The sequence below is a fragment of the Mchenga conophoros genome, linkage group LG3 (assembly GCF_057382185.1).
Source record: "Mchenga conophoros isolate Kocher_MC1m ecotype Shallow Benthic linkage group LG3, M_conophoros_male_GT1.1, whole genome shotgun sequence".
Taxonomy (NCBI): domain Eukaryota; kingdom Metazoa; phylum Chordata; class Actinopteri; order Cichliformes; family Cichlidae; genus Mchenga; species Mchenga conophoros.
This window is the reverse complement of record NC_140528.1, coordinates 78,996,032-79,010,312: the sequence shown is the minus strand read 5'-3', so window position 1 is coordinate 79,010,312 and position 14,281 is coordinate 78,996,032. Positions and strand designations below refer to the sequence as shown.

At 39.4% G+C, this 14,281-nt stretch overlaps 1 protein-coding gene across 6 annotated transcripts in view; it reads right to left on the bottom strand.

The window, feature by feature from the left end:
- The window catches only part of nrxn2b (neurexin 2b), a 707,860-nt gene that overhangs the window by 377,043 nt on the left and 316,536 nt on the right, over positions 1–14,281 (bottom strand). The gene's annotated exons all lie outside the window — the stretch shown is intronic.

The following is a 14,281-nucleotide window of genomic DNA, read 5'->3' as shown; positions in this document are numbered from 1 at the left end:
AATTTTGCATTATTTGAGGCTTTAATTTCATGTTGTACATTAACAGAAAATTCAGTTTCTCACACCGTGCACAAAGCATTAAGACTCAACCATGCAAGTGGAGCATTAACACTTCAAAAAGGTAAATGGTGTTCTGGAATTTTTCCTCCGAACAGAGTGGACATATTGCATATTGATTTTAACATTTTAACTACTGTGAAGGATCGCAGCTGACACACACACTGGTAAAAGGAGTTTCTCTCCTTAAATCCCAGTTAGGTCATCAGATTTTACACATTTTACAACTTGCCAGAAGCAAAATGTCAAATTAAAAGAACTATATATTAAAAAAAAGCTCCAAGTAATGCTGACGAGAAATTAAAAATAATGGAAATTTCAACCATCGTTTGTATGTGAGCCTTGTATCATCTACAGCAGTGCTGTAGATGATACAAGTGTGTCTGTGTGTGGGATAGATTACTGTGTATTCATGCTATCTGTGTGGGAGCTGAATGTAAGTGGTGACCATGACGAAGGTCTTTCCCATGAGGGTAACTGGCCAAACTGAAGCTTCAAGCACACCCACTCTTTGATCTGGGGTCACAATAAAGTGCTGTCACCAGTCACCCACTGTGTCTAATGACTTCTCTTAATCCATTAATTAGGCAAAGGAATATTCAGTGGTGGGTGTAAATTTGCATATAAGCACCACAATGAACTCTCTGAACACTGTCACTGAACTTACTAAACATTATAGATATGATAGGAGGCTTTAAAAAATGGACCTGACAGAGGTTTATTTACTTGGTGACAACGACTTAAGCTTTCAAAACAGATGACCTGTGATGCAGCAAGAGAAAAGGAATTAGAACTTATTAAATGCAAAAGATAGCATTTGCCAGCTTTAAATCCCTCCCATGTACTTGATGTTTGAATGCTTAACTTATCTGTTGGAACTATCAGTTCTTCAACAGCCCTGGAATGGTTGTGAAAAGTCTGTCCTTCACAAAAATCAGATGACCTTGAAAATAATAGAAAACGGTTAAATATAGGTGGTGGAATGCTTTATGAAGAGTAGTTTTCCTGAGTAGGTCTAGGTAAAGGTTTTAAAGGGACATGTATAATAAAATTCACTTCATTATTTTGTTTGCTTTTTTTTAACATACATAAAACACTATCCACATATGTTTTTACCCCCTTGTCAGGGCGAACGTCAGCAGGGCAGCAGCTTAAAGGGAGATGCCCAGACCTTCCTCTCTCCAGCAATCACGTCTAGCTCTTCCACTAGGATGATGAGGTATTTACAAGCCATCTGAGATACATAATCTCTCTAACATATCCTGGGTTTACCCTGAGGTTTCCTCCTGCTAACCCAGGAGGCTTTTAGGAAGCATCGTAGGTACACATTTAGCCCATTTTAACTGGACCCTACTAATATGAGAGCACTTGTTTAAAAAAAAAAAACATGTTAAAAGTTTAATTAACATTTAAAGTTTAATCAATTCAAAGTGAAAAAATACAAGTCTGAAATGCATTCAAAGTAAGAAAAGTAAAAGGAAGCTTTTTCAGCTTGTCAGATATTTTTGTCCAGAGCTAACTGAACGTGCGACATTAACATAATTATAAAGTAATATTAGTACACGGGAGTAAAACTGTTTTGTAGTTGTGGTTCCGTTTTCTTCACTACTCAACGATCATTTTTTTCTTAAGCGCTCTAGTAGGTTTTCTTTGTGTGCCTGTGCTGCTCTGAGCTTTACTAGTTAAACAAAAAACATACTTGGCAAGCTAACCTGCCCAGTGTTTTCATGCAGCCTTTGAATAACACATGTTAGCTTTACATTTCCAGTTTATCAGATGCCACGGAGCAGCCCTTAGCTGTTAAAATAATCTTTCTTTTCCTCTTCTGCCCCATTTTTCCAACATCTTAATCCTGAGTAGAGTTATCTCGTACTGTTTTCTCTCCCTGGGAAATACATCATGTTTAGCTAGCAGACACACTGTGTAACAAACTGCACATATTATTTCTGTGTTTGTTAAAACCTGTTGAGCTGAGAGAAACACTGCAATTGAAATTGCCATACTATGTTCCCCGCTTTATGCTCGCTCCTTTTCATTGACGCTAGCTAGATGCTGAAATACAAGGACCTCAACTTGTAGACAAAACACAATTTTAACAGCTGAGTATAGGTCTGTAAATGATGCATACACTAAATTAGATATTTTTTGCCTCTCTTCTTTTCTTTTTTGCATACGAAAATGTTTTTTTCCTGAGGGCAGGAATGTAAATCTACCATAATGTAAAAATTATTTGCCCACTTCCTGATTTCTTTTCTTCTTGCATATTCGTCACACTTTGTCACACGAGGGGGAAAAACCTACCTGCCATATGCGAAAAAGTATTGTCCTCTAAACTGATTACCTGGTCGTGCCGTCCCTGCCAACAAGAACTGGAGTAAATTTGTCTCACTCTTCTTTGCAGAATTGCTTTAAATCAGGCACATTGGAGGGGTTTTAATCCAGATTTAATCAGACTAGGCTTCTTCAAGACTTGGTCACCAGTTTTCTGGTAGGTAGCATAATTCATGGTTCCACAAATCAAAGCAGGATGCCCAGGTTCTGAAGCAGCAAAGCAGCCCCCCACCATCACACTACCACCACCACATCTTTGTGTTACTGTACCAGTAAAATGACAACTTTATCTTCACTCAGCTCTCTCTTCACCACAATAGACCCTTACAACATCCACATCACTGCAGGTGCTGCAACACCATCTGTCACTCTCACACTCCAGTCTTCCACCACCGTGAACGAAACCATGACAACAACAATGTGGCTGCAAACCACCGCTGTACGATACATAGGTCACTGCCAGTGCAAGACAGGCTCTCCACCTTTCTCTTCTTTTCCCTGTAGATCATCAACTGCGTTAAGGTTTGAAGGTGATGGTGAATTCAAAACCAGTATGAACAGCCCAGTCTCGTGAACAGATCTGTATGCGCAGGTTTTTCCTCTTGAATCTTAAAAGGGTGGTAGGTAAAACTTTAATACTGGGACAATCAGAAACTGTGGAAACAAATGGAAAAAAAATCTATATTTTAGAACTGCAACGTCCTTTTTGACACTCTCTATATACATATAAATTAAGAACAAGGAAATGACATGTGAACTTTTTTTTCAAAAAAATGTAGAAATAACATTTTTATCCACATTAACTTATTTCCTTGCAGTCATCTGCATGTGGTCCCATTCCTTGCTCCTCCCTATCACTCACAGTAGCAGTTCACAGACTTATACTCAATGCCATTAAAAGTCACAGTTAGGAACAGAACTAACACAATGGGTGTAAATGAATTGTACATTGAACATATGTGTGGTTTTCTGGGCTAAAAATTAAAACATAAATTGTGATATTTGTGACAAAAATGGTTTATAATATGCCCACTTTAGGCCAACATGGTCAACATGCTCAGTCATGGATTATAGATTATGACTGAGGTGGTCTGATAAAGCTTAGCATGCTACTACAACCTTTCGGGGGTTTTTTTTGCTTTGGTTTACTCAATCATTGAGCAAAAGAAAGTCTACACCGGGATTTAGAGTGGTGATATGATTTAAAAATAATAATAAATGGAAAGCACAAAATTAATACACTACCAGACTAGAAGTCAAGCGTGAAAGTCGATGTGTAGAGGCAAAACCATTGTATAGACTTTTTACAGCAGGCTTGACAACCTTAAGTACTGCTAAACTAGCGTTCCACAGTCAAGATCAATCGTGCAGAAAATTAAACTTTTGTTCTACTTTTGCTCTCATGTGGCAGACAGAATGGTATGGAAACCAGTTGGTTTTTAGGTTCTCTGTCTTGATTTTCCCACTTTGTTGCGCGTTGAGACATTTTAGAAATGTTTGCAACACTGCTATACGAGAAGGCTGTCGGCGCTAGTGGCAGTGGTGATGATAGCGTTACAGAAATACCTGAGCTGTTCGGATTGCCAAATATTAAAGTCGACAAGGGATTTTGGAAAACTATAATGCAAGACTATATAATGCAAATTTGACTCTCTTACAGTGTATTTCCTCATCTACCCATCCTATTAAACTTTCAAACCCAGCATGCCTGGAGCTCCTGCTGTGACAGTCCATTGCCCTCTCTGTAATTGACCCATCTGGGAAAACAAAGACTGTGAATGCTGATATGTGCTGATGGAGCATAAATCTCCCACTCATGTAAACAACCACAGGCCCAGACAAACAACTTTGTGTTGCATCTGTCTCAAAGGGCCCCCGAATTGACGAATCATGTACTAAATCTGATACCGAAGTACGAAAGGTCTAGAAATGAGCTTGTGTTAATATAAACATGGTACCTACTGTCTGTGCTTTGTAGCGGTGCACTTTACAGGTGAAACAGTCGACATGTCTCTGTCACTGTGTGGAGAAAACCAACAGGATGCCAGCCAGAGTTAGCTGAGATGTAAAATGATGCTTTGTTGGTTGCTGATCTTTTACACACTCATCATGCTGGCCACTACTGAACTGTGGCCACCAGCGAATAAGCTGAATAAATATTTAATGACAAAGCTCTGCAAATGATCAATGGATAGCGCCGTGGAGCCAAGATTCCCAGGCCAGATAGATTTATCACTGTAACTGAGAAAGTTCTAAGACTGATGACCGTTCTCGCACAAATTTCCAATTCAAGCCTTTCAAAATACTGAATAACAATAATATTGCAATGGTCGAAATAGGTGCTGTTTGTCTTAGAATTTGAAGCCTGAATTAGTGGCTAGTGACACATGGATTTTTTTGGGGGGGGGGTGCAGCCATGACTGTGCGCATGCATTTATATACACCTTTGTGCCCAGTTGGCTGTTTGTGCGCGTGTGGTGTATCGGGCTGTCGTCACTAACACAGACACTGCAGGTGACCCTGTCATACGGCGTGCAGCTGGGCTTCGATACAAAATAGCTCTTTCAGGTACATTTGGTTCTGCATTCATTCCAATCATGTGGCATTCAGTCAAGTCTCCATCTCTCCAAGTCTGGCTCCAAGTAATGGAAACTGGCAGACAGGCTTCAGGTGCAAATATAAATGTCACTCCAATTACAGCAGAGAAAAGTCTGCAAACAAACAGCAGGAGGGTGTGTGCTTCTGCATAGCTATGTGGGTGTAGGAAAGTATAAGTGCGTGAAAATTGCAGCAGAGCAACACAGACATGGTGTAAATGGTCATAATTCTCTCTTTTCCCATCGCCGTCTTTCTTCTTTCTTTTCAGATCACATTCTCATCAAAAGAGGCAAAGTTCAAGGTCAATCCACAAGTGTGATGGCTGAGAATTTAAAATCTTCCAGTTTCAAAATCACATGTTTTTTAAAGATGTACTTTACAATGTTTCTTCGAACATCCATTCCATAAAACAAAAACACTAATTGAAGTTTCATTGGAATATTCTGAGGATGCTTTTCTTCTCCAAGTTTGTGCCACAGTTGTCGCCAGGCACAGTTCTCGAAATGCCACTCAGTCTAAGAAAATGCTCACATTCTTTTTTTTTAGACAGATGGCTCAACTAACTAAACAAAGCATTGCAATATAAGAATTTATAATAAAAGATGAAATGAATAGTTTACATTTATTTCTCCCTCTGACTCTTAAAATGCGTTTTGATCCAGTTTGTGAGCGCGCTGCTATAGCAGCTGAACATGAATATGCATGTTTTAGAGAGAGTAGCTCAAGCTGTTCATAATTGTTTATATTTCGTATGCACTTCTGAGCACCCTTCATAAGAATAAAATGTTGCAGCTAGGCTGGAGAGAACCGAGCGCATAATGAAATGAGAAAAGGGACTTTCGAGAATGAAACTGAACGGAGAAAAAACAAATTGCAACAAAGGACATCAGCTGTAAAGGTGTGAGGCTCTGCTGTTTGTCCCTGAGGATTCAAGTGAAAGGGTGTCATTTCAGAGTGAGGATTCTGCACAAATACTGAATTATAAAAAGTAGCATGGTGTTGACAACCTGGACACAAGCCGTAATAAAGACGCCAGTTTCTTCACCAATAACTGTACGACAGACTGTGACAGGATTAGACTGTATGTTATTAAAAGCTGACAGCTAAATCCAGAGCAGATAAAATCAAATTAAAATTCAGTTCAATTGTATTTTATGTACGTAGTGCCAAATCACAGCAACACATTTTACAATGTAAGCTAAAGACTACAGAGGAAACCCCAACAATCAATGACCCTCTGTGAGCAAGCATTTGGTGACAGTGGGTAGGAAAAACTTCCATTAATGGGAAGTTTAATTGCATTAAAACAATGCATTGTCCTAATATGGATGCATTTGGATGCTCACATCTCAGTTTTCCATACAGACCCATTTTGTGTCATTCAAATATGTTCACTACCAGTGTTTTATTGTTTCCTACAAGCCCCTCTCTCCTATTTCACTTCCTTTGTTCATGACTTATCATGTGTTTCACCATAATCTCTGTTTCAATCTCTTACCTGTTTCTGTCTCACCAGTGTTTTATTACCTGTTTCCACCTGTTTGAATGTGCTAATGGTGCATAGATCTGTTTTCTGATTATAGGTCTCCGAGGCAGAGGGATGAATAAACATTAAAGTGCTGGAGCAGGTAGTGACAAATGAGGCTGATGACTGAGAGTGTGTGGAAATGCAGGCTCATATGCTAATGCAGTGGAGATGTGATGCAAATGAGTTTTCTTCCCCTCTGAAATGCACTAACCCCCCCCCTTGGTATCAAACAGCTGAGCTGATGTTTTAACATGAAGTGCTTGTCATTTAGGAAATGCATAGATAGGACCTGTGCTTGAGGTGTCAACCAGCATAGGGAAAGCGACACAGTGGAGAAAAAAAGAAGTAACAACGATATTTTAAAAAAAAATAAAAAAATCCTAAATGCACATCCTCCTACATGCACATGATGACGGTACCCCCATATCTTCTCAGCATGGCTGGAACACATTAGAAATACTTAAAATGTCATTGGCAGAAAATGGAGAGCGGATTACAGGGGTGTTAGTGTGCCATTTTGTACATCAAACAAATCCACTACCCATGCTTGTCTTGAAAAGCAATTTCTATCATCACCATAAAAGTGCGTGCTGTGTGTGTTGGCATAGACGAACACTCTAAATAGCATTTTTGATTTAGCTAGAAGAGCTTCGATGATTCATTTTGCTAAAATATGTTGACATTATTGAGATAGCTGGCAATAGCATGGACACCCAGAGTTCCAGTTGCATCAGGAACCAATCAGAAACCTGTCAATCATTAAGTTAATTTGCTACTGTCATGCAACATTTTCTTTTTTCTTATTGCACTTACACGCACGGGATGAAGGCATTATGTTTCCCAAACCTTTCAACCACTTGTTTATCAATAATATCACAGCATTTAATGGCAGGACTAAGCTGAAGGAAAGGGGTTAATGCAGGACTGCAGCCAGGGATGATTCACTACCCAACAGCATGGCAGACACCGTTGCTAAGTGACAAATTGCTGGAAAGAATGGAACCGAGAGATAGAGTGAAAATGAGAGAGAGAGGGTGGGCAAGATGAGCAGGAGAGAAATTGATTGGCCCTCTCTTAGGAATTCTGGCTGAGGAAGGTTGGATGAGAGGGGAGGGTGGATGAGGGCTGGACGGATGGAGGATGAAGAAAAGGGAAGATTATTGCAGGTGATCATGCCTTACAGAAAAGGCTAAAAAACACTCTTAACAAGCCTGAGACAGATATACAAAGAGCAGGTAATGGCGGGAGTGTACTAGCATCTAGATTTGATTAAAGGGAGAGGGACAGCATTTTGACCTCTCTTTCTAGAGTGTGTATATATATATATATGTATATATATATATATATATATATATATATATATATATATATATACATACTGTAATGTCACAGTAACAGGCATTACATTTAAATGAGTGCATGGCTTTGGTATGCTACAGTACATTTAGCAATACCACATTTCAGAAGAGGTAATGCTTTCAACACAAAAAACAATGACAAAGAAGCTTTGGGATTTTCAGTCATTTTGAGCAATTCAACTGCGACTGTTTCTTTTGGAATTTAAAACCTTTCTTAGGTAGAGTGAAAGGATGTGTGTAAACATAATGTGAGCTGTGCGCATAATGTGAACGCATGCAGCTAGCACCGGTGTCTATCCGTTACGGAGGACTTGCATGCAAAATTGCCGAAGTTCAGGGTTTCATGGGGTTTGTCTGTGCACGTGTTTGTTTGTGGCACTAGTGAGTACTGTGTTTTGATCCTCCTGCATCTAGGTACACTCCTTCCCCCTGTGGAGCGTGGCTATCTCCAGTATATTATCGGAATTGTTGTAAAAAGGCTCAGAGAGGCTGCATTTAGCAGCGAGCTTGTTTGTACCTTCCATACTATGGCAGTGTATTCTCTCTTTCTGCTGGAAAGACAATGCTAAGTTTTCCTTGATTTGTGCCTTATTTGAGGTTACTTAATTGTTTCTTTGTTTCTGGTAAGAACCCAAAGGGTTTGCTGCTGCACATAGTGGCTTTGGGGCTACATTTTGTAACTAAATCCCCTTGAAAAATAATTATAATTGCATTTTCTCTCATTTGATAATAGCTGTGATTCCATTGTTTCTAAGCTAACTATAACTTTTTTTTAAATTCAAAGATAGCACTTCATATAGCACTTTTTTTTAAAAAAGGAAAGAAATCTGCCCAGTCGTTTCATTGCATTCTGAAGGATGTGAAGCAGTGCACAACGCCTGCTGTACTGTATGTGTGAAAGATTGGAATTCAACATGACCTTTGCTTAACTCGACCCTCGTACAGATCAAAGCCCTTCAGCTCAAGATGAACTCTGGGTCAGCCGTTGAACATCAGACCTATACACTAAGCACTAGAACATAAAAAATTGTTTGATCCCTTCATTAATTCTATAGCTGCTTTGTTGCAGTTATATGGTGAGGTGCACGGATGGGAAACTTGAACATCAAGGCTGACGGAAAGGGAGAGTCATATTCTGTCCTAGCTAAAGAGAATAGGACAGATGATGTCGGAGGTGAGAGAGGAAAAGGGAGGAAAGGGTGACAGTGACACAATAAGGAAAATGGGATAGCAAAAAAAACGAGATATTGAGTTCAAAGGTCTCCCACTCTCTCTAGGCGCTGGATAAGATACAGACCCAGTTCTGGGACTCAATGGATGTTGAATCTTTTGATTGTAAAGTCACATTGGGGAATTAAAAGAACGCTTTCCTCTGTTCTTGTGTTTGTACTACAGAACAAACCATTGTCTCCCCCTTTTGTGCCCCCCCCCCCCTCCCCCGGCCATCGCTGCACTTCATTCCCCACTCTCTGTTGTGCACAAAACTGCTCTTTCACTCTCCCACAAGCAAAAAATACAGCAATACAAGTGTTTATTTCCTTCCTTCTGTCAGCATGTGTCTCATATTTCCTCTGATGGCCTGTGGGACCCAAATGCCTGTTAAGCATTACAGTATGTGGGCCATTTTGATCATTCAAGTAATCGTCAACACAGAAAGTTTGCCCTCCAACAATAAAAATAAGTATACTAAGCGATGCCCGTCCAACATATTCCCTGGAACTGCATCATAGTTTTCTTAACAAATCACAGAATGGGTGCATATGTGTGGTAGATGATGGAAACATGCACTTACCACCAAGTGCCAGGGGCCTGCTAAGGAAAAATGCTTACATGCTTGCATACACTGGGCTTCCACTTAATCCTTTGTCCTTCATTTATCATGCGTGAACAAAACAGACATCATACACTTACAGCTGATGCTTGACACTGCTTTTTTTGTTTAACTTTTAAATCTATGGGGATAATGCTCATGCAAGTAAACAGCTGTCGGAGCTTTCTGTTCAGCGTTAACCTGTCCTGTTTCTGTGCTATAAAAAAAGCAATCAAATAAAGACATAGCCAATCACAAGCCCTGGATTTTCTACTGTTGCTCTGTAAAACACACAGACTGTTTTGCCAATTGTAACTCTAATTTCCATACTTTTTCTTAGGCTTCGAATCTGAACTACATTCTCCTTCAGTGACCAATAAAAGACAGATTCCCACTTCAGGAGTGTATGTGTCCAGTAAAAGACAGAGAATCATATGTACTGTCACCCAAGCTTCCTCTGGGATCCCTCCAGACTCCTCTGAGCAGAAATGGGAACACTGGAGCAGCTTTCATGATGGCAGTTTGCACCACTTTCTGGGTAATGTAAGGAACGAGGAGAAAGAAACAATCATTTAGAAGTAAATGGCAAGCACCTATTATGTCTGCAGGGCTTCTGGGAAACTCGTACAAGGAATTGAAAAGATCTGAAAATCAATGCTCACTGACCATATGGTACAGTGGAAATGAGCGGTTTTATTTAAAATTGGATGCATTAGGAGAGAGAGAGGCCTAAACTGCGGACTAGTGTCAGTGCGCCCCAGGGTGGCTGTGGCTACAATGTAGCTTACCATCACCAGTGTGTGAATGTGTGCGTGAATGGGTGGATGACTGGATATGTAAAGCGCTTTGGGGTCCTTAGGGACTAGAAAAGCGCTATATAAATACAGGCCATTTACCATTTAGTGTGGCATTGCAAACTTAATATTTGACCCATTTTTTTCAGTTCTCAGTTCTTTTTTGGTGCTGTGTGTGATATATTTAGAATTTTCTAGGACACCTTGACATGAGTGTTTCCATCGTTGTCTTTTTTTTTCTGCTGTGTGTTTGGAATCCCACAGGAGAGAACTGTCACCAGAAATCCAGGATGGTAAGCAACCATGCAGAGGGAGGGGGAGGGATGCCTTGCTAGTTGTTTAAACCAAAGTGTAAGTGAATAGTGTATGTATGAGTGAGCATGTTTGTGTATTGAGTTTAGAGATTTGCACTGATGAAAGGTCAAGATGAGTGCACTCACCTGTCTGTCAAATATACACCACTAGGATTAGACTACCCTCGCTTCACAGATGCTTGCAGTACTGTCGGTTACCACCAAGGGGAGCTCTGAAGCTGTGATCGCTTGTTAGGCATATAGTATACCCATTTCTCCCCATCCCTCCCCTTTCTCTTCTCTCTCTTGGCAGCAAGTCCCTATCACCTCACCTAATTCTGTCTGCTTCATTTTATCCTGCACAAAGCTGACAAATTCATAGGTTTTGTGGAGAAAGACAGCAAATATACACATGCAGAGGGAGAGGGAGAGTCAGAGAGACGGCCGGGCTTGTAAGAGCTCACAGGCTTTACTTATTTTGGAGCTTGTTGATGCAGACGTAGATATGCATGACGTTGCAAGAGACGTTAGAACAGTAGACGCATAATGGATGAGACTTTGAACACCACTGGTTCAGTACGATGACCTTAGCTAGTATTTGGTAGCTTGGTGGCTATATTTTAATATATCATGTTAGCTTCAATAGGCAGCAGAAGACAATGGTTTCAATTGTGTAAGTGACTGTTCACATTTTCAGTTGCATTTAAGGAACAGATAATATAATTTAAATAACTTAATTTATGTAAAGGTCACCAAATGTGCACATGCTGATGAACCAGTCTCTACAATTCTTATTTAATAGTAATCACACACGTGGTGTTATGTGCAGGGAATTTTAAGTAGTATTAGGTGAGTAGGATCAAATGAGTATAACATTCACCTTAATCCTCATATACTCAGACAACTGTTTTATATTTGTATACAATTATTACATCCATAAACGTATTTACAGGATGACGTCTTTTTCAGGGAAGGCCTTGTGCATTTCAGGCATGAAATGCTAAACCGCATACTGCATCTATTACAACAACATGGCTTCACTGTAGTAGAGTGCTGAACTGGCCTTCAGGACCTTTTATCAATTGAAAACATTTGAGGCATCAAAACTACAATAAAGAACACCCATGGCACTTTTCCAAAAATGTTTTGAGGTGAGTGCCTTCAACTTCAAAATGACCCAGTGCCTTTTTCTAATAGTTTTTTTTTCTAGTTTCTTTTCGTTCAGTTTTCTTTTTTGAATAAAATATGTGTTTATGAGATTTGCAAATCATTGTATTCTGTTTTACGTACATTTTACACAGTGTCCCAGCTGTTTTGGAATTGGGATTGTAGTCCAACTTATTAAACTGTAAGTAAAATTTATAAAAGAAAATTATTGACTTCATTATTTGAGCTTAAATTGGCCAACTGTTGATAGACTATGGTAAAAACTTTGGTCATTTCTGACTAAATTTCAAAATTGAATGCACTGAATAGGACTGTAAGAACATCTGATGCCACACGCCACTGTATTCTACACGGAAACATGTCCGCAGTCATTGATCTGCTGGGTCAGAGGTGGTCAGTGTCACTGATATCTTTGTTTAAGTGTCATGGGAAGTGTCCAGTGTAAACGTAGAGCTCTTCAACATTAGGAGTGCCTGTTAAGTCAATTACAAAGATCCACTGGGGATTCAGTCTGGACTGTCAGTCAATAGAGACTGCCTCGAGAACATGATGTGGGTGGTTAGTTTTTATACATTAAAGATGTGTAGAACTTTACATAACAGAAGAAAACTAGATATTTATTACTCAGTATTTAAGAAAAAAATCTGAAAAGTTTTGTGTCAAGATTTCTCCACCAAGTTATAGAAATAAAACAATGTACGTTCTCATAGAATATCTAGTTCATTAGACATGCTTACTAGTTTCAAGACCCAGATATATTAAATATGTTATGAGGCTATCTTGACTGACTATAACTCAATGTTTTTTTTCCAATCAAGAAAAGATTCTCATAGTCAGCCGACTTGCCAGTGCGCAGCTTGAGCCCGTTGCGCTGCAGTGCTGCTCTGGATGGGCGTCATGAACAGGAGTAGACAGTGTATACAGTTGTAATCAGAGGTTACCATACACCCATAAAGCTAATTAGCCTGTATTTATACTTTTGATCATGTGTGGATTAGAAAAAAAGAAAAATGTACGTATTCCACACGGGAAAAAGACCAGCTCAAAGAAATCATTAACAGCCAAAACTGATCATGACATTCATGCCCATAATGAGGCATGAATGTCTAGGCATACCATACAAACCTCCAGACAGACAATAATGCTGTCAGTGTAGCAAGTGCGTATGTGTATGGCATATGTCATATTTACCTAATGATCATTATGGTGCAGTAGGTGGTAGGTGGATTGGCTCATGCTGTAAATTTTTAAACTTGTGTTGGCTTTCCAAACTCATTACATTAGTCTCGCTCTGCTGATTACACATTTGTCCGTACATGTGTGCATTTCTGAGCCAGGGTGTCTAAATGGAGCCTGTGTGTTTCTGAGTGTGTGATCCTTTGCCTTTATCCTAAGGCAAGTACAGCATATGCTAATAAAAGATCAGCTTTACAAATGTCAGACTAACTTACCGCACTGAAATGTCCAAGAACATTACTGCAATACGACTCAAATTGCAGTGTGGTTAGCATAAAAAAATTCCCTATAATTTAACAGCACTTATTCCACATTAAGAATCACTTTGCTGTCATGCTTTTTGTACAACAAGAAGTTCTCCACTGTCTAGAAGTGGCTTAATACTACTGACTGCTTTTCACAGATATTTTTGAAGACAAACATAAAGAAGCTGATGCACCATCTTTGTGTTAATGTATTCAGGCTAGGCTTTTTTGCATCCAGACTGCTTACAATGCCCATTATTAGTTCTGACAAGCCATTTATTCCAATTACAATTCCTCCCAAAAATGTGAAGAAGTAAGCACGGCAGGTGTAAGTGAAATTGATTGTATCTTGCTGCTGGTATCTGCACCTGCCAATTGATGACTTGCTGCATCCAGAGGGTCCAGTATTCAGAGAGTTCACTGTCGATGCATGTCCTTTGTGCTTTCTAGCATACACAGACCCACGGTATGTCACAGAGATTACACACAAACCTGTGTTCTTTTGTTTTCCATTAGCTACCATTAAAGGTTTGCAAAGATGTGTTAGGTAATTTGTTCAGAAAGGTCTTAAGAGCATTGTCACCTTTGATAAATTGTGGTGCATTCCATTTGTGTACCTGAGTAAATTATGTGCATACATACTAAGCAGAGCACTTCTCCTCCTGGTTCATTAATAAGAACATTGCATAAATCTTTGGATTTCTTTGATTTCATGCATGTTAACTATAATGTTATCTGTCACATGTTTTTCGTATCTTTTGCCTTTGCATGACAGGGGCATGAAGATGACATGTATCATTGGTCGCCTGGTTCATCTTTGAAACAAAAAGCATTAAAATAGTAATAGAAAATAGAAAAGGTCCT